The sequence below is a fragment of the Loxodonta africana genome, chromosome 12 (genome assembly GCF_030014295.1).
Source record: "Loxodonta africana isolate mLoxAfr1 chromosome 12, mLoxAfr1.hap2, whole genome shotgun sequence".
NCBI lineage: Eukaryota > Metazoa > Chordata > Mammalia > Proboscidea > Elephantidae > Loxodonta > Loxodonta africana.
Window position 1 is genome coordinate 34,770,157 of NC_087353.1, and position 27,983 is coordinate 34,798,139.

The window sequence follows — 27,983 nt, forward strand, 5'->3', positions numbered from 1 at the left end:
TTTCAGGATGCTGAAGTGACTTTCACAACTCATGCATGAATTTACAGCACATTCTGATGTGACTTTTACAAACAGTAAACTTGGCTATCAGTGAAAAGGCTTCCTCAAGGTGTAATGAGCTTCCTATCACAGTAGATACCTAAGCAGATTAGGCTAATTCTCTCAGGGAGGCAGGGGAAGAGATATTGGGTGTGGAAAGTTGGGGAAGAAATGAACTGAGCTAACTTGGAGCCTATTCCTTCTCCAGGATATAACATCTGTCTTCTTTACTTCCTTTGTTCTAATAGCTCTTAACAATATACCATCAAATATGTAGCTCTCCACCGATAACACTTTACTTAGACCTTTTAAAATGTCAGGTATCAAAGGAATCTTGAGTATTACTTAGTTCAACACCATAATTTTACCAGAAAGAAAACTGAAACACACAAGAGTTAAGTCTTGGCTCAACTTCCAGGTTACCTGTGGAAAAGCTGAGACCAGGACCCTGGTTTTATGATTCATGCTCCTGTGTTCTTCTGTCACTGCCCTGACTCATTCCATTAGTTTCAGCCACACAAAATGTCTTGTGGTTAGTTCTCTTAATGTGACCTTCCATTTTCTAGCTCCGTTGGCTCTATGCACCTGCATATGTTATCTGTCCTGCCAGGTAGAACTTTCCAATTTTCCCTCATCTAGTTAACTCCTATATATTCTTAGATAGACAACTCCAGCATTACCATCCTCACAAAATCTTTATTCTCTTCCACTAATCTTGCCTCTTGCTTGGCTTAAGTGTCCCTATCCTGTGTTCCATTACCACCCTAAATTTAGTATCCTTTGTACTTAATCACACAGTATTGTATTTGACTGTTTATTGACTTTTCCCCTACTAGAATATAAGCTCTTGGAGGTCAGGGTCTGTGCATGTTTCCCAGAATGTGGAAGACAGCCATATAAAGATTCTCAAAAGTTAAAAATTTTTGTCATGTATAGTATTTCCCTTTCCCTCCCCATTGTGCCCCACCTTAGAGGACGATTGTATTTCCCCGTGTTCCCTGCATTGCTGAAGTGACATGAGCAAAAGCGACATGTGTCACTTCGGAGTAGACCTTCCGTGATTTGTTTCCTTTTTGACCCAAGACTAGTAAGACTCAAGACAGAGGCTATTCTATTCCTGTGGTCTTTGGAGTGAAGAAATGTAGAAGAGAACTGCAGCTGAGCCGTTACAAACATGCCATGTGAACAGGAAATAAACCTTTGTTGACATTGCCATTTGTGGCTATAGCCAAGTCTATCCTGACAGATATAGGTGGTGAGAATGCAAGAGTGAGATTTCAAATGATGTGACAGATGGAAAATCCGTTCAATTCAGTTCCTTTAGCCACATGTGTGATGTTCTGAAGTCATGAAAAAAAGCACATCAGAGATAGTATGTCAGGGTGTTTACTCAATTTGCTGTTGCACCCATTCTGTCTGACAGCCTGGAGACATAGCTAGACTCCTATATGTGGCATACTACAAGTCTCAAGAAAGAGAAACTACTGTGAGATGGTAGGTAACTTGAGAGAAGGAATGGAGAACTATAATATGAAACCAAAATCAATAATGATTGAAGCTAAATGGACTGAATAATAATCTGGAAAATCTAATGAGTGTCTAATCCCACAAAGTCTAGTTTTCATACAACACACTTTGCAAAATATAAAATAGACTTTTCTAGTACAAATAAAAGAAGCTAGATATCAAATGCCACTTTCCCCAGGGGGTTATTCAGACTGAAAAATTTCTAAAACTTATAGAGCCTAAAGGAAGCTTAGAGAAGTTCATGATGACAGACCCACAACCAGTAATTAGAAAACGAGGCTGAATGAAACTGAGACTGAGCTTCAGAGATCAAGAATAAGAGGTGCCAGCGCACCTTGGGCACCCGTCTGGGATGGCAAACGGGGTAGACTCTGAGCTGAAACTAGAGTGGCATTTACACTCTTCTTTAAATAGGAAAAGAGTTTGTCATTCAATGAGCAGTAGGCTTTCTTTTTGCCTTTACACTCGCCACATAAAGCTGCCTTTATGTGAGTGTCACCAGCCTGTCTTTTTAAAATCATTGCTGCCTTGCCAAACAGATATGTGCGCTGGTAAGACTGTCCTTTTTTAAAAAAAAAAAACCCTCATAAATCACCACCGTTGAACAATTCCAGGCATCGGTAGTCTTTTAAATTTAAAATTGAAAATCATTAAAAAAGGAGATTTTGATATGGAAAAAAAATCTCTTAAGAAGTTATGTGTGTTTGTGTGTATGTGTGCGTGCGTGAGAGAGACAGACAATGAGACTGAGCTGAATGTTCCCTCATTCAGACGCTCTGAGTTATAAGATAGAACCAGAAGGCACTACAATATTTCCAGAGGAATTACAAAGGTAGAGTTTTCCTTTGTAGTTCAATAAAGTTTTTCATTTTGTGATCCCCAGAAGTGAAGTCATCCCTGGTGTCGCTTCAAGTATTGGCTGGATTGGCTTGTCTGCCCTGAAATGCATGTTCTTGAGAAAAAGAACACGATGTGTGTGATGTCCAAAGAGGGTGACACCTGGATTATATTCAGTGGGAAATAATACCAAAGAGAATGATTACTTTAGCTTATTGAGGGCTTATTCTGTGCTGGGTACTTTGAAAACACTCTATTTATAATAGCATATTTAATCCTCACAGAAAACCTCTAAAGCAGACACTATCATCATCATAGAAAAAGAAACTGAGACATAGAGCTATAACTAAGGAATTTAGGCAAAGTTTTCACAGCTAATAAGTGGCAGGGCAGGATTTGTCTTTCTAACAGCAAAACTACACTCTTACTAGATTCTTTCAAGTGTAGAAATAAATCAGTGAAGACAGCCCTGCTATTCTTTGACGGTCAGTGTGGATATGCTTGGAGCACGGCATATTTGGCAATGCTCTTAACCATGCTTTGAAGTTCTCTCCTAAATAGATATTATCTGGTGTGTGATATATTGAAGGATATGAAATGGACCTTAGCTGTTCATAGGGGTGTAAGGGGTAGCCCAGAGTTCAATCTAAGAAATTCTGGGGAGACCTATGGCTGACTGAAGAGTGCTTCTGGAAACATGAAAGTTGAGTAGTGCAGTGCTTATTAGAACAAGGTTTTGAGATGAGCCTGTGTTCAAAGTATGCTCTATCATCTAATAGGTGCGTGTGTGTGATATGTAGGAAAATTACTTTCTTTCACCATAGCTTAGTTTGTTGTTGTTGCTAGGTGCCGTCGAGTCAGTTTCAACTCATAGCAACCCTATGTGTAACAGAAGGAAACATTGCCCTGTCCTGCGCATCCTCACAATCCTTGTTATGCTTGAGCCCATTGTTGCAGCCAGTGTCAATACATCTCATGGAGGGTCGTCCTCTTTTTCTCTGACCCTGTACTTCATCAAGCATGATATCCTTCTCCAGGAACTGATCCCTCCTGATAACATGTCCAAAGTATGTGAAACGGAGTTGTGCCATCCTTGCTTCTAAGGAGCATTCTGGTTGTACTTTTTTCAAGACAGATTTGTTCATTCTTTTGACAGTCCATGGTATATTCAGTACTCTTCGCCAGCACCACATTTCAAAGGTGTCGATTTTTCTTCTTCTAGCTTAGCTCACTCATCTGTAAAACAAGGAAGATACTGGTATAAGGATTGTTGGTGAAATTATATATTCTTGGCACTTAGTAAACTTCATAAAAAACAGTTATCATTATATTATTAATATGCCTTCACAAAGCAATGGAAAGCCAATAGATTGCTATGAAATTCTGTCTTGTGTGCCTTTTACCACATCGTTGCTCACGGGTTCCATGTTTCATGATTGCGTTTGAAGAGCTTTAGTCAAAGCCTTGTAATGATAGCATGGAGCATCACCAAATATCCAACTGAAATCACGAGAAAGAGGAGAATTGGCCTCAAAGGACTATGTTAAAGAAAAGTCTTCTGCTCTTTGCTTCTGTATAATAAGAACATTTTGAGTCCAAACAGAAATGTAGATCTCAGAAAAATATATTTTAAAAAAGTTTTATTTATTTTGTTGTCGTTGTTGAGAATATACATAGCAAAACATAAACCAACTGAACAGTTCATGTGCATACAATTCAGTGACATTGATTACATTCTTCAACTTGTGCAACCATTCTCACCCTCCTTTTCTGAGTTTTTCCTCCCTCATTAACATAAGTTCATTATTCCCTAAGGTTTCTAGGTAATATTTCAAGTTGCTGTTGTCAATTTGATCGCATATAGTTCTTAAAAAAGTATAATGCTCAAGGCAGACTTTTTTTTTTACTAAATTATTACTTGATTTTAAGAAGACTTCAGGGACTATTTTTTGGTTTAAGGTTTAAAGATTATCTCAGGGAGAAAAATATTTTTTATAGAAGTCAGGACAATGAGGTGGAAACTAGAAGATTACACACTTTAGTGGGACAGAATGGACAAGGGATGACATGGGTTACATTTGAAAGTATCCCAAGAAAGCTATAATCAGATTTTTCCTACAGGTCCTGCATGTTCAGTTTAAGGAATAGTGAGGTTGTCTCCAAAAGTTGCTCCCGTCTTCATGATTCTCCCTGCTACTGCAGCAGAGGATCTCACAGGAGGGGAAGGTGTATTTCAATTGCAGAGAACTGACCCCTTACCCTATGCCCTTTGAATCAGGCATTTCTGCAGTATGGAAAGAGAGCAGACATGTTTGCAAAATCTCCTATGCTAATGCTGAGACATAACTTCTCCTGCTCAACCTCACTGTACTTTCTGAGTCTTTGCATACATGCACAAACATATGAAACATATATATGAAATGATAGAGTGGCTCTTGAAGCTGCAGACACAGATAATTCCCATGATTTCCACCAATTCTCATGCTTATTTAAGTACTTAAAGCTATCTACATTTATCACAGAATGTTTTAGACTCCACTTCTAGAAAATACTTGTTCCTCTCAATTAACTATTATGCTTTTTCTAAACCATTAATAATTACACGCCCTATCATATTCTGCTTCAGCTACCAGGAAGCTAAATGTAATACTTTGTTAATAAAATAGATTTTTGGTATATTTATATACTTCTCCATTTCTATGATATTAGTTATCTATGACTACTCCTCAACAGGTCTTTTTTTTTTTTTGTAAGACATCTCAAGTCTTCATTAAAAGTAGGTTATACATAAACAATTTACTAAAAAGAAAAAATAGGTATTTTTTGTTTAAAAAATACAGGAACTGGAGTGTATGAGAATTTCACAGTTGCCTTTCCAATTCTTTTGTTCCTCTTTTCCCCACTAACTTACAAGTACCTTCCCTACTTTTCTTGTGATAGCAACCTACGATAAACACTCATCCCGAAGGCCCCTGTCTATTATTAAAATGGGCCTTTCAGGGAGTTCATTTGAAAAGGCTTGGATGTTATGTGCTGTGTCATAGCTTTTCACATAACAAGGCTAAAGATAATCATTTCTGAGAAAAGATGAAAGGGACCTGACACTTCGGGCCTGAGAAATAATGACAAGACTGGAGGACAGGCCAGATCCGTGGAGGGGAAAGGGCACTGTCAGCGTGCCACACAGAGGCTTTGGTTCAGTTGAAACACACTGAAGAGAAGATGAAAAACTACACAAACAGCACAGTGGGCCTTTGTTCTCCCACTTGCCTTGATAAAAAGTGGGTGGTGAGATGAAGGCTCCCCTCCCCAGAGAACAAAAGGTCTTACGCAGGACAAGGGCCTCTCCCCACTCCCTTGCTTGCTTGCTGTTCTCTCTCCTCCATGCCTCATTTCTTTTTCACATCTCCCAGAGCATTATCAGGCTTTTCTGTTTGTACATCTTTGAGGTTTCTATTTCATCTTGATTCCTACTACAGCTAAGTTTTTAGCTAAAAGTTGTGGCATTTTGTTTTGCCATTTCATCTAATGAAGTTTGGTCTATGGTTGCATGCTTCAAAAGCAGCTCAGTGTTTCAGCTTCTCTTCTTCTTGTGCACCTGTGACAATCCTGCCCACCACACTCAGGGAACTCAGACCTGTGCCTGAGCCCACTGCAGCCGCAGGCTTAGGCTGCCTGCTCAGGACAGGCATCCCGTGATCTGCCTGGGTGACACAAGTCTCCACTCCTTTCCACCATTCTGAGAACTCTGCCAGCCTGTTCCTCAGTTTCTGGGACATTCCAGGCATTTATCCATCACTGGAAAACACCAGATGGGATGGATGGAGGCAATTTTGCAGACAGTGCTGCCAAAGCGGCTTCCTCAGTGGTCTTTCCAGCTGGAAGCAAAGTGGCCAGAAAACACTGTGTTCTCAGCCTAGTTTTATTGCCTCAAGAGCTACAGATGGCTTCCCCAAGCACCTGAAGTCTGTGCAGCTTCCCAGGATGGAATAAGCTACAAGCTGCAGAAACTCCTTTGTCTTTTCACGGTGCAACTCAGAACCTCTATCCTTTCTGCGTCGGGAGTGAAAGCAACGAAAGGACACAGAGTAGGAAAGAGCCAGAAGGTGGGGAAACTAATGTTCAATGCTTGGTACTCCCTGGGCCTGGCCAGTTGCTCAAAAAGGTGCTTCAGAAGAGATTTATAATGGTGCTTTTATGTGCTTATGGGCACATAAAAGGACACGGTAGAAAATGGACTGGGTCTCTTCTTCCAAGGAGATGTGGGTTTACTAGTGGATTTGAATTGATTGTGTAATTTTTTGCATATTACTAAGTGTAGCAGTTTTTCTCGCTTTATTATTATTATTATTTGACTGTCACCCCATTTTTCAGTTCTATGAACAACAGCCAGTGGTCAAATTGGCTGGGATCAAGGTATTGGCACAAAGAATCACTGCTGTTAGATAGTTTCTGCTATTACTTAATGACCCTTCCATTTGTTTTCAGTTTTAGTTGACTCTTGGGGGGCTGTAGTAACTGGCAGATCTGGCATGGTAGAGGCCTTGAATGACATGTAACCCTGAGACAGTTGTCAGAAAGGCTGGCAGAAGTGATCTTTGGCTTTGCAGAGCTACATATAGGATGCTACCAGTGGTTACTTTGTGCTGGGCCCAGGAATATTCCATCAGTCAAGACCTCTTAGTTGCTGCTCGTTGTCATGACAATTATGTCAAAGAAAAATAGTAGACATTTTTCTAATTGACATATGATTCACATCTTTTTCCTTATTCCTCCATTCAAAGCCAACTTCCAAGACTTATTATCTTCCTTTCCACATTCTACACTGCTTCCTACGCCTGCTCAGTGCAGGTGGGCATTCTGACAGAATCTGTTCAGCCAGGTAGGAACCATATCAGACAAGGCTTGGCCTTGTACCCTTTATCCTTTCTCAAACATTGGGGCTGAGGAGCAAGGGGAAGGAGTAGCCTAGGTAATCTTCAGTTTGAGACCCCTTAATAGCTAACAGGTTAGCAGTGACACTGGAGCAAGTGAGATGGGATTTGGATGCACTTCTTCCTTCCAGGTGGCCTATCGAAGGAGACAGGTTGCTCACTCCTGCCCTGACTCACACAGTGTAAGGGGATTCCATGTAGGATGCACATATCCCTCCAGCTGTTGCCAGGTGTCATGGATTGAATCGTGTCCCCCCCAAATGTATGTCAACTTGGCTGGGCCATGATTCCCAGCATTGTTTGATTGTACATCATTTTGTCATCCGATGTGATTTTCCCATGTGTTAACAAGGCAGGATTAGCTGCAGCAGTTAGGTTAATAAGGCGGGACTCAGTCTACAAGATTAGGTTGTGTCTTCAATCTCTTTTGAGATATAAAAGAGAGAAGCTAGCAGAGTGACAGAGAGACCCCATACCACCAAGAAATAAGAGCCAGGAGAATAGCGTATCCTTTGAATCCAGGGTCCCTGCTTTGAGAGGCTGTTCAACCTGGGAAGGTTGATGACAAGTACCTTCCTCCACGGCCAACAGAGACAGAAAGCTTTCCCCTGGAGCTGATGCCCTGAATTTGGACTTCTAGCCTCCTAGACTGTGAGAGAATAAACTTCTGCTTGCTGAAGCCATCCCTTTGTGGTATTTCTGTTATAGCAGCACTAGACGACTAAGACACCAGGCTAAAGGAAAGTGCAGGGAATGGGGTGAGGCTAAAACCCAGACACAGGTAGGTGTGCAGGGTCCTGACATAGAAACAAGCACTGTGCCATCAAATATCTTTGTATTAAAGGACTTGGAAATTGTCAATGTACTTTTGTACCGGTTGATTTATTCCATCCCTTGATAAAACCTCAAGTATGACAAAGAAAACCTATCCTGGGATCTACTAGTTTTCCATCTGAAACCTGGAGAGTGAGCTACAGCACCAGTACTTTTCTAGCCATTCAAGATCAAAAAACTTTGGCTGAATTCTTCCTGTACTGTGTGGATTTTTCCTCGGACTTTTGGAATTTGCAAAAGAGAGCTCTGTGTGGTACGTGAGCCCAAGAGATGAGAGACAGACATGTGTACAGATAACAAAACTAACTGTGATAAGGAATAAAACTGAGAGTGATTCAATTCCTGCTATATTGCTATGTACTCAACAGTGGATCAGATACTTAAAATATTGTTTACTTTAATCCTTATAATAATGATCTAATCTTAGCATTATTTATTTTTATTGTATGAGGAAGCACGGGGACAAGTAACCTAGTAAGGGGGTACTCAGAATAAGCAAATACTTAGAGATGGAAAAGCACAGGAAATGTTCCAGAGACCGTGAGGTTGACCTGAGCTCAGGTACAAGTGATGGAGGATAGGGCTGAAGTCAGAAGAAACAAAATGTTCCTCCAAGTACTCCTTTTAAGTTCACGAATGAACTTAAATCCAGGTCTAATTGACTATAAATTATATATTGTTTTTATAACACCAAACTGCCTCCAAATAATGTCTAACTCTTAATTAGTCCTTTATTATAAAACACCTTCACACACTCAATTGCACTTTATCTTTACCACCCCTGTATGAGCTAAGTATCATTATCCTCATTTATAATGAGGAAATAGATGCTCAAATAGTTAACTGATTTGCCCAGATCGCACAACTAGCAAGACTCAGCCCAATTTTCCTTTCTCAAATTCTTTTTTCTATGTGCGGCTGCCCTCCTGAGAAGTAATATCAACAACCTTCATTTGCGGAACAATGACTTCTTTCCAGACACTATTCAAAAGATTTTACTTGGCTTCTCCCACTTAACCCTCACAACAAATCCAAGTGAGGCAGGTACCATTATCGCTCTAATTTTCTAGACAAGAAACTTTTCCAAGGTCACACGACTAATAAGCACTAAACCTGGGCTTTGATCCCAGATACTTTGACTTCAGAATCCAAATCTTAATCGCAATACTACATTGTGTCTTAATTTGCTGCCTTCTATATATCGCCTCATGTGTATATATATATGTATATATGTATATACACATATACATCTGTGTGTGTGTGTGTGCACGTGTGTGTGTATAAAATAGAGGCCCACATTTCTATGGGAGTATAAAACCTGTTGCTGCTGAGTCGAGTCTGACTTACAGTGACCCTATAGGCCAGAGTAGAACTGCCCCATAGGGTTTCCAAAGAGTGGTAGATTCGAACTGCCAACTTTTTGGTCAGCAGCCATAGCTCTCAACTACTGCACTACCAGGGCTCCTCTGAGAGTATAGAAGAAGGAAATATTGATTCCAGCTAAAGAGACCTTGAGGAGCTTTGTGAAAGAAGTGACATTTGAGCTAGGCCTTAAGAGATTAAGACTCTAAGGAAGAGATAGGCTTAGTGACTTGCTTAAAATTTCATGAGATCTTCAAATACAGGTTTTCTTACACTTAGATTGAGACTCTTTTCAAGAACGTATAATATAGACCCACCTAGCTCTTCCTTTTTCTTGTCTTTTTCCCTTTCCCTGAGTACAAACAAAGAAATGTGCAGAATTTGGAAGGTCAAGAGGCTCAGACTCTCCAAAGAGTATGTATAAAAATGTATTAGTGCCATTTCATGGAACTGAGTAGAAATGATACAAATTGAAAGCATATATTTGCTCTCAAATCAGCTCAGATCTTCTTGGTAATAAATACAGGTTACATTTGCCATATGGGTATGCGGAATATAAAACATGCCAATATATTAATCTAAAAGCATGAAATGCCCCAGCAAGGTAGTGGGTTCCATTCACGAAATGACATAAAGTAGAAATCAAGCTTGACTTTATAGTCAAATTTTTAAAAGCTATATTTCCATACAGTTTTCAAACACATGTAAAGCTCCTTTTCATGTAAAATAAATACAAGTCCTGAGTACTTTTAATTAGTAACAGTGGAGAGATGCTGCACCTTTTCCAATTCATCTGCAGCGATGAAAATCCTTCACTCCTTTCATTTGCTGACAAGTTAATAGACATTTCCAACTCATGCCAGCACACAGAGTTTTGCAGTTTCCTCATGACAGGTGAATAATAAAGTGGCATGAGAACGTGATGACTGTTCATGGAAACCCTCACTGTGCATAAATTCTTGACCAGTGAGGGTAAGTTCTCTCATTGTCCCGCAGGACTGTGGACGTGTAGCCGATGCATCACTTTGTTTTTATTAATATCTTTATTAAAGCACAATTTACATATCACGAAATTTCCCTGTTGAGAGTCTACAATAATTTTAGTATATTCACAGAGTTGGGCAATCATCACTACAGTCTAATTTTAGGACATTGCCCCCAAAATAAACCTTGTGCCCATTGACAGCCACTCCCATTCCCACCCCAGCAACCACTATAATATTCACTACACTTTTGCAAAGAGGATATTGACTGCTCCACATGCTAGCTGCTTTGTGTACTGCATCAACGAATAATTGAATGACACGTTTATGCATTGGAGAGCATGATATGGCATGATATGGTTGAATGAGTGCACATGTGAGTGAACCTGTGTTCATGAATCCATGCACAGAGGCTAAGAGGAAATGCAAGAAATCATTAGTGAAAAGAAGCAGAGTTTGAAAGTCAGCTTGCACTTTAATAGCAAAAGATGTTGGCACAGATATTGAAAAGAAGTATAACTGGATGCATTTTACTGAGAAAAGAACAAAAATACAATTAGATAATTGATGGAGAGGGTGAAGGGGAAGTTTTTCTCATAGAATAGTTTCCATGGATATTTTATACTTCAAAATAACTACAACTCTTTATTCAAATCTCCTTAATATTCCACTATTGATTGTAAAATTCATTCCCAAGGTTCAAAAGTAAGATTAAAAAAGAAGTCTTTGGAATATAGCAATTAGGAACTTGTTTTACTGGAAGTAATGTAAATCTGAAAGACAGGACATAAATACAAGGTTTTTTTAAATTCTCATAGAGCAAGAAGTTTGAAGTGCATGATGGTGATACTCGCTTAGCTGCTTAGGGAAGAAAGCAAGGCTCCCTGCCTTCCTTCCACCCTGCCGTCCTCATTGGTTGGGTCCCATCCCCAGATTTCTTGCTTTATAAACACAAAATGGCTGCATTAAGGACAGGATATATATTCATAGACTCTGCCCTCTTGTGTGGAAAGGAAAATTGTCCCAGAAGTTATAATGAATGTTCCGTAGGTTGCTTGGCCAGATATGAGCCATATGGCCATTGATAACTGCAATGTAGGCGGGGATACTGGAGAACAAGATTTTCAACACTGACTTAGACTAATTATAATCTAATCTATACCCTGGGCTGGGCATGATGCTATCAAAACAAAACCAAGTTTTCTTTAGGCATGAAGAACAGGGACTAGGCACCAGATGCCCTGGAGACTAAATGGGATTGAAGACATTTTCTGGGAATAAGCAGACAGATGCTTCATTGGAATCTCTGAGGTTGCATCTATTCTGTTACACAGTTTGGGTGAAGAGCTAATGCCTGGCTTCAACCCCAATGCCCTAGAATGGAGAAAAAAAAAAAAAAAGGCTTTCCAGGATTGGGATTTAATTTATCCTTAATGCGACTACAGCTCAGGGAGCTTCCTTTACGGCTATTCTATGAAAGACTTTATTCTCTGGAAAAAATGTTAAGTCTATTGCATGAATACAAAGTTGAAGAATTATTTTTACAAGTTGAGTATCTTGTTAAGAATAAGAACAGACATTCTCAAATAAAAATGTCACTCAGTCAGAGCATGAGAAGTTGAAAATCTTCATTTAGTCTCCCATATATATTTATAACTCTTGAGCCAAAGTAGAAAATAAATGCTGCCCTTTGACAATATAAAAGACCCAGACACAAGAATCTCCCAACCAGATTTATGGAAAGTATTCCCTTGTTCTAGACCCTTCTATTAAGCTATTTAATATTTTAATGTAATACTATATTTTAATTTAAGTAAAAGTTTCATTTCATTAGTTAATAACATAATAATTAGTTAATAACATACATATAATGTATTTCTTTAATCACTAATATTTTTATTGGTGCTAAGACTTCTAGTTAAAATACTAACATGTATACTCTCAGTGACTAATACTGACTCTCCCAATATCCCATAAAAATACCAACAAAATTGTATAAGTATGAAAACCTGTAATTTCGGGACAACAGACAACTCAGGCCAAAATATAGGAATCATTATCACTAATGATGGGACTAATAAGTTTAACTTGAAAAGAAAGATCATGTTTCATTTACGTTTTGCTGCCTGAGTTAAAAGTTTTATCTAGTTAGGAAAACAGTAACAAAATCCTTTGACTTGCTGAATTGTCAATCCCATGCTTGAGGTTAGAGAAGGCAATTTAAGAAGAAAACCAAGCAGCTGCTCCTCCTCACTCCTACCCTACTTCCACTTTTTGGTGACTATTTCCTGGAACAAAAGAAATCACTTGTGCTGAATAATGTGCTGAATAGGGACCAAAGTCAGAAGAATCTGACTTAAACTCTAGCTCCATCACTTACTAGCTTAGATACTACTTAAAAGCTCAGATTACTGATTTTCTTACCTATGAAATGAGGATAAGAATAGTATGTACTTCAGAGTTGTGATGCTTAAATAAGGCAGTACACTTGATATTCAAAGCCCAGTGCTCAAATACAGTACACACTCAATAGTTTTTTTTTTTTTTTACTTTTCATTTGTCAAATATTATTGTGCTTCCTGTTACCCTCCCCCCACACACAAACGGGGAGAGAGAGAAGGTGGGAGAGAATGAGGGAAAAAAGAAAGCAGTATCTAAACTGAAACTGGACTGAAGGTACTGAGGGTAGAGGAATGTGGCCTGAAAAGTGCAATACTGCAGTCCTGGTTGCATATCATCCTCCTTCTCCTTAATAAAGATGCATCCCTGGAAAAATCTTAAAGTACTTCTCTTTTATATATTACATGTGAATTACAAATTACAGATTGCACAAGTCTTCTTACCATACTGGGGGAAAAATGGACATTGGAGCTTAAGAAAATCTCACCATAGAAATACCTGGTAGGCAAAAAGCAAAGAAGAAACAAAATGAACAAAACACAAAAATCCAAAAATTAGGTAGTTACAACACCAATGAAACAAGAACAGGGATTCACAGAGAAAGGAAAGACTCAGATGAATATTGATATAAGGAAAAGATAAAGAGCAAAAATATTTGCAAACTCTAAAGGAGTAGTTCTTATCTTGGGGTGATTTTGCCCTCCCTGACCCCCCAGGAACATTTTTTGACCCCCCAGGACCATTTAGCAATGGTCAGGGATATTTTTTATTGTCACAACTGTTGGGGAGGGAGGAGGAGAGCTGCTACTGGCATTTAGTACGCACAGGCTAGGGATGCTATTCATTATTACACAGTGCACAGGACAGCTGCACAACAAAGTGTTATCTGATCCAAATGCCAGTGGTGCTGAGGTTGAGAAGCTCTGCTCTAAAGGAAAAAGATTGTAGAAATGAGAGGTATTGATCATTAGAAATGACCCTGTAGGCAATTGAATCATGCAGAGAGTTAGACTGAAAGATTCTCCACTAAATCAAAAGAAAACAGTATGAAAATTGCTATGAAGAATATAGTATATAGAGAGTGGAAGAACTGATGTATGACCTATGAAAAATAGGTATATACAAAGAAAAATAATGAAGGAAGAAATGATGAGGTTATAATAGACAAAAATTTATCTGAATTGAGAGATCACTTTTGTCTACAGATAAAGAAAAAAAGGTGTCATCCTGGTCAAAAGAAAATTAATTAAATAAAACCCAGACATGTATCAAAGGAAGTGCTTTAAAAATCCAGGTGTAAAAAAGGGATAGCTTTCAAAGAAACAAAAACCAAGCTGGCCTCAGATTTCTCTGGCCCAACACTAAATACCAAAAAAACAAACAAAACCCTTGGAACGATGTCTACAGAACTATGAGGAGAAAGATTTCAGAAACAACAAAAAATCTTGCTGTCGAGTAGATTTTCTCATAGCGACCCTATAGGACACAGTAGAACTGCCCCAGAGAGTTTTCAAGGAGTAGCTGGTGGATTCAAACTGCTGACCTTTCAGTTAGCAGCCGTAGTTTGTGGTAGCTTTTAACTACTGCGCCACCAGGGCTACAACAAAATAAAGAGTAGTTGATAAATAGCTGTTATTTGATATACAAGGAAATGTACTATAATTGCATATTCTCAACTAAAAATAATAATAATTTCAGCCAGTAAAGAAAAAAAATTGAAAAGTAAAAACTTAATACTCAATAGTCATAATATAAAAAGACTAGTCTTGATTATTAAAACATAGAATATTATGATTATTTAAATTTTGATATCAAAGTATGATTTATTCTCAAACATATGTAATAAAACCTGTTGCAAATATAAGTCTAAATTGATAGAAACACAACTTTTTAATGATTAAATAATTTAAGAAGAAATTAACTCATATAAACTAGAATAGAATAAAATATTGCCAAACTTCATGTCATATCAACACTGAACACAGTAGTTAATAAGGTTCAATTAAAGTAGTTTATACATAAATATATATCCTACAAAGGCAGAATGTATCATTTTAAAAACTGGTGAGGATTTACTTTAAAAATCATGTTTCAAGCTACAAATAAAAAAATGATATACTATAAAAGCCTGAAAATGAACATATAAGACTCTCTGATTTCAATGCTATTGAGATATATTAGTAGAAATAATATAGAATGAAATAAAATTTAGAAAAAAATAGTTTTTATTATAAATAAATCTTAAATGGGAAAGAAACCAACAGTTATTATGCAACAACCAAGTCTATCCAAAGCTATGCTCAGAGGCAAATGCACAGCCCTAAATGCTCCCATTCATTATTCATTAACAAAAGTAAATATCATTAAGGTAAGTTTTCAACTGCTATAAAATAACAAAACAACCCGAAGGGCAGCAGGAGGAAGAAAAGTAAAGTTAATTGATTCGATATGTTTCAAAAGAACATTTGAAAAATAAATTAAGGAAGTTACTATATGGGGTAATAAAGAACACAATGAAATGAAATAGGCAAACAGCTTGTTTTTTTAATGCAGGAGAAAAAAAAAAGAAGCAAATCCCAAGTATGTTTGAAAAGAAAATATTCCAACAGATACAGTGTTCATTGAAAAGGATAAGAAACTGCTATGTAAAAATCTATGCCAATAAAATTGAAGATGTTGATAAAAAGATACATTTACAGGAATGTGTAACTGATCAAAAGTGATTCAAGAACTCTTAGAAAATAAAAAATGTCTGGTAACTATTAGACAAAATGAAAAATAATCAGACATTAGAATCTGAAGACTTTAGTAAGGATCTCTTTTAGATTATTAATTAAAAATAATTTCCATGTTGTGTCAAATATTTCATCACTTAAAAAAGATAGAAAGATTACTAATTTATTTTATGAAACTAATATCACCCTGGAAATCAAATCATGGTTAATATAACCCATTGTTGTAGACCAATCAAATTTATGAATGCAGTTTAAAAAATTCTAAATAAACTACTGACAAATAGTATATTAGTAGAAGAATTTATGACAGCCAAGTAGGATTTATTTCCATATTAATATTAGAAAAATTAATTTAAAGAAATTCAGCATGGATAAACGTCCTTCTTCATCATGACATCTGTTCTAAACCAACATCCTATGAGTTCGAAGTCATGAAAGCTCACGTTATGGTTACTGGAAAAAATACTGAAGGCAGTTGTTTTTAAATGACAATTATGGCAAAATGGCCTGCTATCCCTATTACTATCTCACATTGTTTTAAAATACTGACCATGGTAAGGAGACCCAGTAAACCCAGTGCCGTCGAGTCGATTCCGACTCATAACAACCCTACAGGACAGAGTAGAACTGCCCCATAGAGTTTCCGAGGAGCGCCTGGTGGATTCGAACTTCTGACCTCTTGGTTAGAATCCCTAGTACTTAACCACTACGCCACCATCTTTAGCTATTGGTAGTAAAGAGACAAGTACCAATATTCATGGGTTGCTTCTCTGGAAACATAAGATAATTAACTGAAACAGTTCAAGATATTATAAAATAAATCAGAACTTTTCAATGCAGCAGCAATAACAAATTGAGAAGTGGAACGGGAAACTATCCTATGCATGATAGCAACAGAACATGGAATACAAGGAACGTCTTGGTAAGAATTATGTAGGACTTACAGAACAACAAACCTACGAGACATGTTAAACGGGATGAGATGTTAAGTTTCTAGATGGGAATATCAAACTTTGTGATGGTGCTATCTTTCCCCAAATCAATACAAAGTGTTAAAATAATCCCAATTAAAATTTAAATTAGATGGTTTTGATTTTTTTAGGCAGGCAGAGGTAAGGATTGAAAATGTGATGTGAAAGTTTAGCTGGAAGAGAACACAGATAACGTTAACACAGGAAGTTATAATGAGTGGTAAAAACTACCCCAATTTTTATGGATAAGTAATTTTAAAATTACAATAATGAAAGGATAGTTGAATTGGTGTAAGAATCAAAACACATTAATTGACTAGGGTTTGTTGTTGTTAGGTGTCTTCGAGTTGGTTTTGACTCATACTGACCCCACGTACAACGGAATGACACACTGCCTGGTCCTGCACCATCCTCTCAATCATTGCTATGTTTGAGCCTATTGTTGGAGCTACTGTGTCAATTCATCTCTTTGAGGTCTACTTTGCCTAGGGTACCCATTGCTGTCGAGTCCATTCCTACTCATAGTGACCCTATAGGACAGAGTAGAACTGCCCCCATAGAGTTTCCAAGGAGCGCCTGATGGGTTCAAATTGCTGACCTTTTTGGTTAGCAGCCGTAATACTCACTTAACCACTACACCACCAGGGTTTCCTTGACTAGGGTATTTAGTCTTAAATTACACTGTAGAATTTATTAGAATATAATTATGACAAGGAAAACAATACACAAATGGGGAATCAAGTAATTGTTTTGTAAAATGGTTAAGTATATAAGATAGTAATAAAGTTAGGTTTTTCCTTACACAGTTCTTTAATACATATCTCATTTGTTTGAAGAGTTGATGCAGAAGGTAAAGACACCCTCCAAAAAACCTACTAAACAAAAATGCCTGTGAAGGTATGTGTACACGTGTGTGTAGAAGATAGATTTTTTTTCACTATGAAAGAAATCAAAAGATATCCAATGCATGAAGCTCAGTGAAAAAATAAGTTGCAAAATAAATATAATATGATCCTAATTATGTTAAAAATTAAGGGAAAAAACATGCTTTTATGTATGCATGTAGATGTTGAAATACATAGATTACGTTTGCAATGATACACAAAAAGCTAATAAAGATGATTTGGGGGGGTAGCAGGTCAGGTTAAATGAAGGTCAAGGTGAACTTCTGGTTTATTTATGTTTTTCAATATCTTGCGGTGAGAAAAAATTGGTTTTGGTTGTATAATTAAAATTAATTTAATTTTAAAATTAAAAAACAAAAGAAATCAATGGATATCACACAGATAAAGGTGGTTGTATTAAATATACATTTATGTGGCTCAAAAACAAAAACGAATTTATGAGGCAAATAGCAAACCAAGGCATTATTCCAACATACATTTTCACCCTGTAAAGAGTTCTTAAGAAACACTTTTGAAAAATATCTCTATACAGAAATGGCCACTCAATGTGAACAATTTACTGAGGCCAGAATGTGTTGCAAATATCAGCCTCACAAGTAATCAGTGACGCAAATTGAAGTAGTACTGATTTTTCACTAATAACAGTTAAAAAGAAGGAGGCCGGGCAGCACAATGGTTGAAGCAACTGGCTGCTAACGGGAAGTTTTTGTGGTTGGAACCCACCAGCCTCTCTGTGGGAGGAAGATGTGGCAATTAGCTTCCTTAAAGATTAATAGCCTTGGAAATCCTATGGGGAAATTCTACTCTGTCCTACAGGGTCATTATGAGTCAGAATCGACTTGAAGGCAGTGGGTTTTAACGTTGAAACAGATTTTTATGAAAAATATATTTCGACACTAGAAAGAATGAATTTTATGAGCAGTTTTATAGTGAATTTCAGCAACCTTTCCATAAAACAGTTTTTAATATTTACCCAAATCCTTAAAGGAAGCTTATCTATTAACCCAATAATTTCACTTTTGGTAATTTATCTTATTAAAAAAAAAAAAGAGAGAGAGAGATGTGGACAAATAGTTTTGTAAAATGATGATTATTGCATTAAAATGTATCATGGCATTAAAAAATGCCAAAAAAAAAAAGCAAGTTTCCACAGTAAAAAAAAAAGTATAGAATTAAAAATACAGACTGCACAGTAGACTGATTAAAACTCATCTCGTAGAAGGCTAGTCACCATCATTTTAACAGGTAAAAAAGTGTGTAATGGTGGGTTACAAAAGTGTTATAACATTTTTTTAACTTAATACACATACATAAACAGAAAAATACAGCACGCAGAATAAAATATTAAAAACCTGGGTGTATGTATGCATATGTGAGAGCATGCATGCTTGCTTGTATGTGTGTGTGCGCATGCATGTAGATATGGAGATAAGAAGGTAAAGAGATATGGATATATATATAAGACTTCAAAGTATTGTTTATTTTCATTAAGCTTTCCTGACTTTCAATTATTTCCTTTTTTATGAGCATTCATTTTTTTTTTTGTAATCTAAAAATGAGAAAAAAGTATAAAAAGAAACAAAAAGTATGAAAAGTGGATATCTAAGCAAGTGCCCACTTTTTCACTGACAGTACAACATACTGTATAAAAACAAGCATATTCTGTGACAAACTCTAGGAGCGTTTAACAGGCATTTTTTATGAGCATTTAATGACCGAATGTAAATTCTCACAACACCTTTGCAAAGTAGGTAGGGAAGCACATGGTGCACTCAAAAGCAAGCCCGATTTGAGTCCCTCCTTCGCCAATCTGGTCAAGATTGTCAGATCTCTCCCACGCTCTGCAATAAAACAGTAATGATTGTTCTTTATTTCTAGAGTTTGCCCAAGGGAGGAATTGATGCCTGCTTTGGAGATCCAAGGACCCTAGCTATGCAGTGATTAAGCACTTGACTGCTAACCAACAGGTCGGCATTTCAAACCCACCAGCCCCTCCATGGCAGAAACATGTGCCAGTCTGCTTCTGCAAAGATTTACAGCCTTGGAAATCCTGTAGGATAGTTCTGCTCTATCTTAATAGAGTTGCTATGAGACAGAATCAGCTTGATGGTAACGGATCCGGGTTTGGTGGAGGTCCAAATTTTTATAGGGCCAATAGAAAGTCTCCACAGATTCCCAGAATCCTTCTCCACCAATTTATAGATGCGGGAAATATTAGACACCATGGACGTTCTTTTATTATTCAAAAAAAAAAAATCTTTTAAGTGCCTTTCCCTTAGGGGCTTGGACTACAGCAGTGAAACACAACAACAACGGCATAGTACTGGAGCTTAGCATTCCCCCCTTCTCCACCCAAAGGCTTACAAAAAAAACCCAAAAACCCAGCGTCGTCGAGTTGACTCTGACTCATAGCGACCCTATAGGACAGAGCATAACTGTCCCATAGAGTTTCCAAGGAGCGCCTGGTGGATTCGAACTGCCGACCCTTTGGTTAGCAGCGGTAGCACCTAACCACTAGCCACCAGGGTTTCCACCCAAAGGCTTAGCTCCTTCCAATTTCCAAGGTGCATCTAGATGTGGAGTAAGATGTGACTAAACATATGTTTATTGTTGAAAATTAAAACATACTCTTAAGCAATCCTGAAATAATCCACTTCTATTTCTATCCCAGCTGTGGTCTGGCACTGCTCTGATTCTTCATACTGACAATCAGACCCTAGATCTGATGTCTCTATGTCTGTCTGTCTAACATGGTAGTCACAAGCCACACATGACTACTTACATTAAAATTGAAAGTTCAGTTCTCAGTCATAAGAACCCTGATTCAAATGTTGCGTATTGCACCATACATATATAGAACATTACAGATTGTTCTATTGGGCTGGGCTCCTCTGTAGTTTCACAGGGATTGGCATTTTTGTCTTTTTAGAAATTTTCTCAACCCCCAGGCCAGGTTTTCAGGTCTTGTTGCCTAGTCCTTCTTCCCAGATATAGATTCTTCCACAAATATCTCCAGTCTGCTGCTCATTCATGAAATATTCAAATGACTACTGCTGGTTACCTAGAGTTCTGATACTTGCTGTTATTGCCATACAGTTGGTTCCAAATCATGGTGACCCCATGTACAAAAGACTGAAACATTGCCTGGTCATGTGCCAACTTCCAAATCATTGCTATGCTCGAGTCCATTGTTGTTGCCAATACGTGCTTTGAGTGCCTTCCAACTTAAGGGCCACATCTTCCAGCACTATCTTCCAGGTAATATATTTTTGTGATCCATTGGATTTTCACTGGCCAATTTTTGAAGGTAGATCACCAGGTCTTTCTTCTTAGTCTGTCTTAGTCTGACAGCTTTGCTGAAACTGTCTACCCCCTGTGACCCTGCTGATATTTGAAATATTGGTGGCACAGCTTCCAGTGTCATAGCAACACACGAGACACAGTATGACAAACTGACGGATGGTGGTCTGAGACTTACATAGTTCTTGCTGCTCTGTAGGTCAAAAAAAAAAAAAAAATGCTGACTTCTGACTTGTGGATGTCTGCTATGCACAGGTCCTGTAAGCAGCCTGGCCCACTACTTACTCCAGACTGCTAGTACCACTTAATCGTAAGTTCATCACCTTCCCACCATTCATTGTCTAACCATAATGTCAGCCTGTCCTTAACCTCTCATTCTTCTAAACATGAGATTGCCTGACCCTTGGATCTGACACTCATTTATAACTTTTCTGGTTCCAACTTTGCTTCTCTTCCTTGCACACACTTTGTATTCTCTCTATAAGGAGGTTTACTCTGGCTTCCTTCAAAGGATCTCTCACCTAACCAGTCTGTTCCTCAAGATTCCAGCCACCAGTTTTGCAACCATTACTACTGAGCCCCGGAATGTCCTGTAATGAGTGAATTCCCTTTAGCCCTGTAAATTACCTACCTTGTTACATTTCCAGAGTCAAAATTCTTTGGTTGAACCAGCTCCTATGACTGTAGCAAGTATTGGGGGAAGGTCTTTTTCCGGGTTCTCCTTCCTCCTGTTTTTCTAATCCCAGTAAGTGCTAGCATTTATGCCTTGAATCATTCACCCAACAACATCAAAAGTTTGGTCTATTTTGAGAATTCAATCATTAATTTATTTATTTATTCAACAAGTGTTTATTAATCATCCAGAATATGCTAGCTTCTTTTCTGGGAGTTGGAGATACAGCGGTGGCCAAGACAGATAAAGCCCTTGTTTTCATGGGGATACCATTGCAAATAAACAATCAATCAATACTATCTAATCAGTTACCAAAGAGTACTGAGTAAACAGAATAAACAGCAGCATTTCTTCTTAGGATGATCAGAGACAGTCTTTTTGAGGAAGTGACATGTGAGCAGAGAACAGAATGACAGGAGATGGTAAACCAAGCGAATATCTTGGGAAGAGTATCCCACACACAGGAAACAACTCATGAAAGTCTCTGAACAGGGAAGTGACATGCATTGATTTTTGTTTTAAAAGGATTTCCCTGGCTTCTATGTGAATAACAAACCTGTGGGGAAGGGCAAGGCAGGAGCAAAGACACCGGTAAGAGACTGTGCAGCCTTAACTCTGTGATTCAAAGCTGTTGTAAGCCCCAGATGTCTGTTACTAACGAGTCATCTTGGCCCCAGTGTAGAGTGAGCTTTTCTTATCTATATGCTGTAATCTATTCCCAAGTATGTACGTGTTTCAATTGTCTATTTTTTTTAACGTTAAGCCTAAAAGCTCAGTAATAACATTTTGTGGCAGAAACAGGAAGTATCATTCAATTTGAAGGTGTTTAGCTCTCAACTGGAGTGCCAGGGTGGCACAAACAGTTAAGTGCATGACTACTAACCGCAAAGGTTGGTGATTGGTACCCATCCAGAGGCAGCTCAGCAGACAGGCCTGGCGATCTACTTCCAAAAGGTCACAGCCATGAAAACCCTGTGGAGCACAGTTCTACTCTGCAACACATGGGGTTTCCAGGAGTTGGAGTTGACTTGACGGCAACTAGTTTTCAGCCCTCAATTATCAAAGCACAGCAGTGTGTAATGGGAATGGCCTCGGTTGATACAGACTTGTTTGTATTTCTGCATGAAAAGGCTCACAGCAGCATGGCCCTCCATCCATTGCCAAGAACAAAAGCCCAGCTTTCCCAAGGCCTATCAAGGCTGCCCTGCCACTAATCCAGCTTTGTGACATTTGTGAGAGAATATATATATATATTTTTTTTTAATTCAGAGAATGCCTGAAGACATTTACCCTTTCCAACTAAAAAGCCTTGGGGAAGGCCATGAAAATCATATTCCTGCCAACTTTACTAATGAGAGCAAGCATATGCTTTCTTCGTTTAAATGGCAGAATAGCAAACACAGACAAAACACATTAGTTACCATTAGCAACTGTATCAAAATTAGCAAGTTTAGGTTATACTTGAAAAAATTATATCTATATCATATTTTAATAATCATTTTCCCAGTATGAAGCCTCAGTGCTGCGTGATGGAGAGATCTAAATATAGACATACTCTTTGCATAAAAATCAGTTGCTGTGAATTAGCTGTAAGCTGAAAAATTTTATAACAGAGCTTATAATAAAACAAAAGTATGATTTGATTATGTTTCCGCAAGAAGTTATTTTCTGTGATATTAAAAAGTCTTGAATGTATTGATGATAAACCTGACTGAACTTAGTTCCTATAATTTTACTTTGATACATTGTTTTGACTTTAACCATTATGGACTTTGGCCTATAAATGATGAAAAAAATTCATAGTATCTGTATTGGGCATGAATAGAAATACTTAAGTCTACTGTTGACAATTCGTTCATTATATTTTGTCACATCCCCTCACAGATGACTGCATATTAGGATTTTAGCATTTTTTTTATATATATATATATAGGGTCGCTATGAGTCAGAAAAGACTCGATGGCACTGGGCTTGGTTATATATATTTATTTTGGATAATGAGAGATGATCATAAAGCTGAATATTGTGTTCTTAGACAGCAGGTTTAATTGTGGAAAAAAATTTATTTGACAGTTCAAAATTTTGAATGTTATTGCTTTACATCATTCACAAACTGTAATTCATAGAAGTAATGTAATACTTAAGTTTTCATCAAGATATGTTCTCATGCCTTATATGTTAGACAAATCTGAGTTTTCTTACTTCAGGCTCTGTGTATCACAATGCCGCTCTTATAAGGGCTGTGTAAAAAGTGAGAGATTAATGATGTTTGAGGTACAAAGTGATAGAGCTCATTAGCCTACATAGTTTGCGTATGGCTCTTCATGACTTGAGATTAATGCAGTCCTGGGGATGTGTGTTGCTCTGGGTGGAACTTTGCCATCGGCACAGTGCTTGCTTTAGATAGTTTCTTTTGGTCATTATTCTCATTAGCTCGTATTGTGTAGCAAACCAAATACAGTTGACTTTTACTTCTGCCACTAACAATTGAGGTCTGCTAGCCTGAATCCTTGAACACACCTTTTGGGAACCTTTGTATCGTTTAACAGGATTGACAACAGCACTTTATGCCAAGTAGTTGGCTGTGAAAAATAAATTTCAGAATTCTGCCTTGATTTACATAGTCTGATTGATTCTGGAAAACCATGTCTATACCATAATCAAATTGATTCTGCTGTCTTGATTTTTCCAGAATTTGGTCACATCATCTTAGGCGAAGCACATATACGAAACTAAACGTGTATAAAGAGATACAAGAATTCAACATCTGTTGGGCATCTGCTATATGGCATGCGTTGAGCTAGTTGGTTACGCTCAACAGTAAATATTTATTGGGCATGGTACAATGCATTTGTCATTGCTACGTTATCAACAATTCACCCTCAGCTAATATGATGATGCAATATCCAAAATTAAAGTTATTTCAATTGCAAGGAGATGATTGTGAGAGAGGAGATGATTAGAATAAGGCATGAATTTCAGAGCCAAGAAACTTGGCAGGGTTGTCTGTCTTCTGGGAAACGTTTTTCTGCGCTTATGAACCAACATGAAGTGATATTCTGGAGTTTTCCACACACTATGATGCTCCATTTGTGTTCCATTTCCCCGTGAGGAGAGTAAACAGAGGACATTCTTTTCTGACTAAGTTATATGGCCTCTGCCGCAATGATTGAGTAAAACCATTCTTCCATTTCGCCCAAAGTGCACTGCAGAGGTAGCCACGTGTAACCTGGACAAGGTGGATAGCAACAATCTCTGAAGCATATGGGGTTGAATTCTACTAAATAAGGTTCTTTTATATTAGTCTGTGAAAATCCAATTTGAGTCAAGTCTTCTCTTCACAGAAACATCAATTCTAGATGAACAGAGAGGAGCAGAACAATCACCAGTGGAATAGTGATATTAAGCTCCTTTTTCTGACCCCAGCCTTGAAGGCCCTGGGGTCTAAATGTTTGAAGAGCTGCTAACATAGTTTCATACTACATATGTACACTCTAATAACACTGCACATCACTCTAAAAATTCCCTCTGCCATGTAAAGAAATCTATACATATTTTGCAATCTAAGTATATTTGATGGTTATGCCATTTTGTTGTACATTTTGTAGACAATCCTGCACAATATTTATGTGGTACATTTAACATGAAAAAGTGCATATATAAATGAACTCAATAAATTGAGTCAACATTTTAGCAAGTCATTTATTTTTAGAATCACCTCATAAAAACCTCTTAAAATTTGACAGAGCAAGTGTCATACGATCTATTTTTTGTAGGTAAAGAAACTGAAAATCAAAGGTGGTGAATGACTTTTCTAAAGTCACCTAACTTTTAAAGGATGCGATTTTCTCATTTCCATTAAATCAGTCACTGGTGTGAAGGAGCCTTTGGAAACTTCCCTTCGTCACTTTGATTTTTTTTTACATTGTGGTATGAACTTGGTCAAGTTACCACCTGTATTCCTGGTGTATAGTAGATATCTCTGGTGAAGGTACCCAATCTTGTCTCTATAGGCCTTTTACCAATTCCTGAGCCAAGTAGTACTACATATGTCATCACGGATGCGATAGACACATGGATACTTGTTAGACATTTAAGAGACTGTCCAAATGCTAACATTCACATTTTCAGGGAGGGTGCAGAACAGAGAGAGGATTCAAGTCTAGCACTAGTCTGATATTTCACACCATTCAGGCAATTGAGAGAATACTTAACCTCACACATTGAGAGAAAGATGAGTCTAGGAGGTGAAAGTGTTACCCAGTAAGTACACAAGTAGCAAAATGAGACAGGAAGGCAATAAGGAGAAAATATATCCAGTGTAACTAGAGGAAGACTGACATTGTACAGGAATATCAGAAAGTGAGGGGTATTTGAAAAAATCATAGAGGTATGCCAAAAGGATGCAGAAATCATCTTGAAGGGACTGACACTGATCGCATCAGGGACAATTTGTTCCTCAAAATAAATGACAATAGTAATGGATTATAATCTAATGAATGAAACAAGACTTCATAAGACCATACTGATATAAATGAATAAATGAAGCAGAAAGAAAAAGTTTCTCTACAGAGGGACACCACCTAATAATTATAGAGGAAATGATGGAGTTAGAAAATCAATCATGGATGCTAAAATTAGTAGGCGGAAGTTTGATGAGAGACAGGGTATTTATTTACATCATCTCACTCATAAATTACTTAATATCCCTTATATCACATTAATTATAAATGAAAAATAGTAATCATATGGCAGTTAGTTTGGAAGACACCAACTTAAGCAAGTGATCAAAGTGAATATCATCAGTACTGAAACAAATGAACATTGCGTGCCCTTTGACATACACACTGAGATAGACATCACATTGTTTATGCAAAATTGAAATGTGGAACCTGAATCTAGCCATAAGACAAACCAAAACTAAGGGTAATTCTACAAAATAACTGGCAGGTGTTTTCCCTAAAAGAAAAGTGTTCAGCTCAGGAAAGACAAAAATAAATAAATTATTAAAAGTCTGAGTAACTATCCCAGATTAAGGTAGAACAAAGAGCCATAACAACTAAAAGTGGTGTATGATTCTGGATTACACCAAACTGGGAAAAATAGTTAAAAAGAGATTGATGGAAAAACCGATGCTATTTAATATGGACTATGAATTTTTTTTTTTTTTTTTTTGGTTTCCAAGAAATCCTGGTAGTGTAGTGGTTAAGTGCTATGGCTGCTAACCAAAAGATCGGCAGTTTGAATCTACCAGGCTCTCCTTGGAAACTCTAAGGGGCAGTTCTACTCTGTCCTGTAGGGTCGCTATGAATTGGAAACAACTCGACGGCAATGGGTTTGGTTTTAGGTTTTGGTTTACGGATTAGGTAATAGTATTGCATCAATTTTTAGTTTTCTGGTTTGATAACTGTACTATTATTCTTTCAGAATATACCCTTGCTCTTAGAAAGTGTACAGTGAAGTATGTATTTAGGGGAAACAGTCATGATGCCTTGAAATTACTTCCAAATGGATCAGAAACAAAGAATATACATATATGCATATAATAGAGAGCAGTGAGGGAGAATGATTAAAAAATGGGGCAGAAATAAATTCTTATACATTCTTACAACCTTTCTCTGAAATTGTATCAAAATTTAAAAAAAGCAAAAAATACACACCAGGGTCCATCACAATAAGGCAACAAAATCTCTACCTGAGCTGAAGAGCTAAAGCACAGCGAACAGCAGATGTAAAAAGGACTAAAAACTAAGGGATGTGTGAGCATTGTTCACTTGGGTCAGGCAGACAGGCAAGTCTGTATTCAGACCATTTGTAGGAGCACAACACATAATGGGCTACCATACCAATGCCCCAGTAACTGGAACCATCAAATTGTATTTTTTTTTCACTTACAAAACAGGATCACAATAACTAACTCACAGTGGATTTTTGAAGATTGTATAGAATAATGGATATTCAGCAACTAGGATTGTGCCTGACACATAGAATATGCACAATAGATATTGCCCCATTTAGTTCCCACCTCCATTGGCTTTCTCCGATTTTTTTGTTTTTTGATGCCAAGTATAAAATTTCTTTAATTCTGCCTCAAGGACATACAAACTTGAGCCCAAGGGAACTTATTCCTCAGACCCAGACTACCGTTTCATGGCCCATAAAATACAGCTTCTATCACAACCCTGAAGGAAAGAAACATAACACTTGAGAATTAGGATAATAACGAACACTTTTCTTCCATTTCAGAATTATTCAAATGTATAGTCAATGGATCCCCATGGAAGCATATTTTTCCTCTTTAATTTCTGCCTGAAGACTTTGTACCACGTTTCTTCCTTAGAACAAACATGGGAAAAGAGTTCTGGGAAAAGGAGTATTTTAGTGAATCAATAAGTAGAATGTTTTCTTTAAAAGGGCTACAAATTCTCTCCATGTTATTTTTTTTTCCTTAGAAACATGGGTGCACATGTTTAGAATCTAATC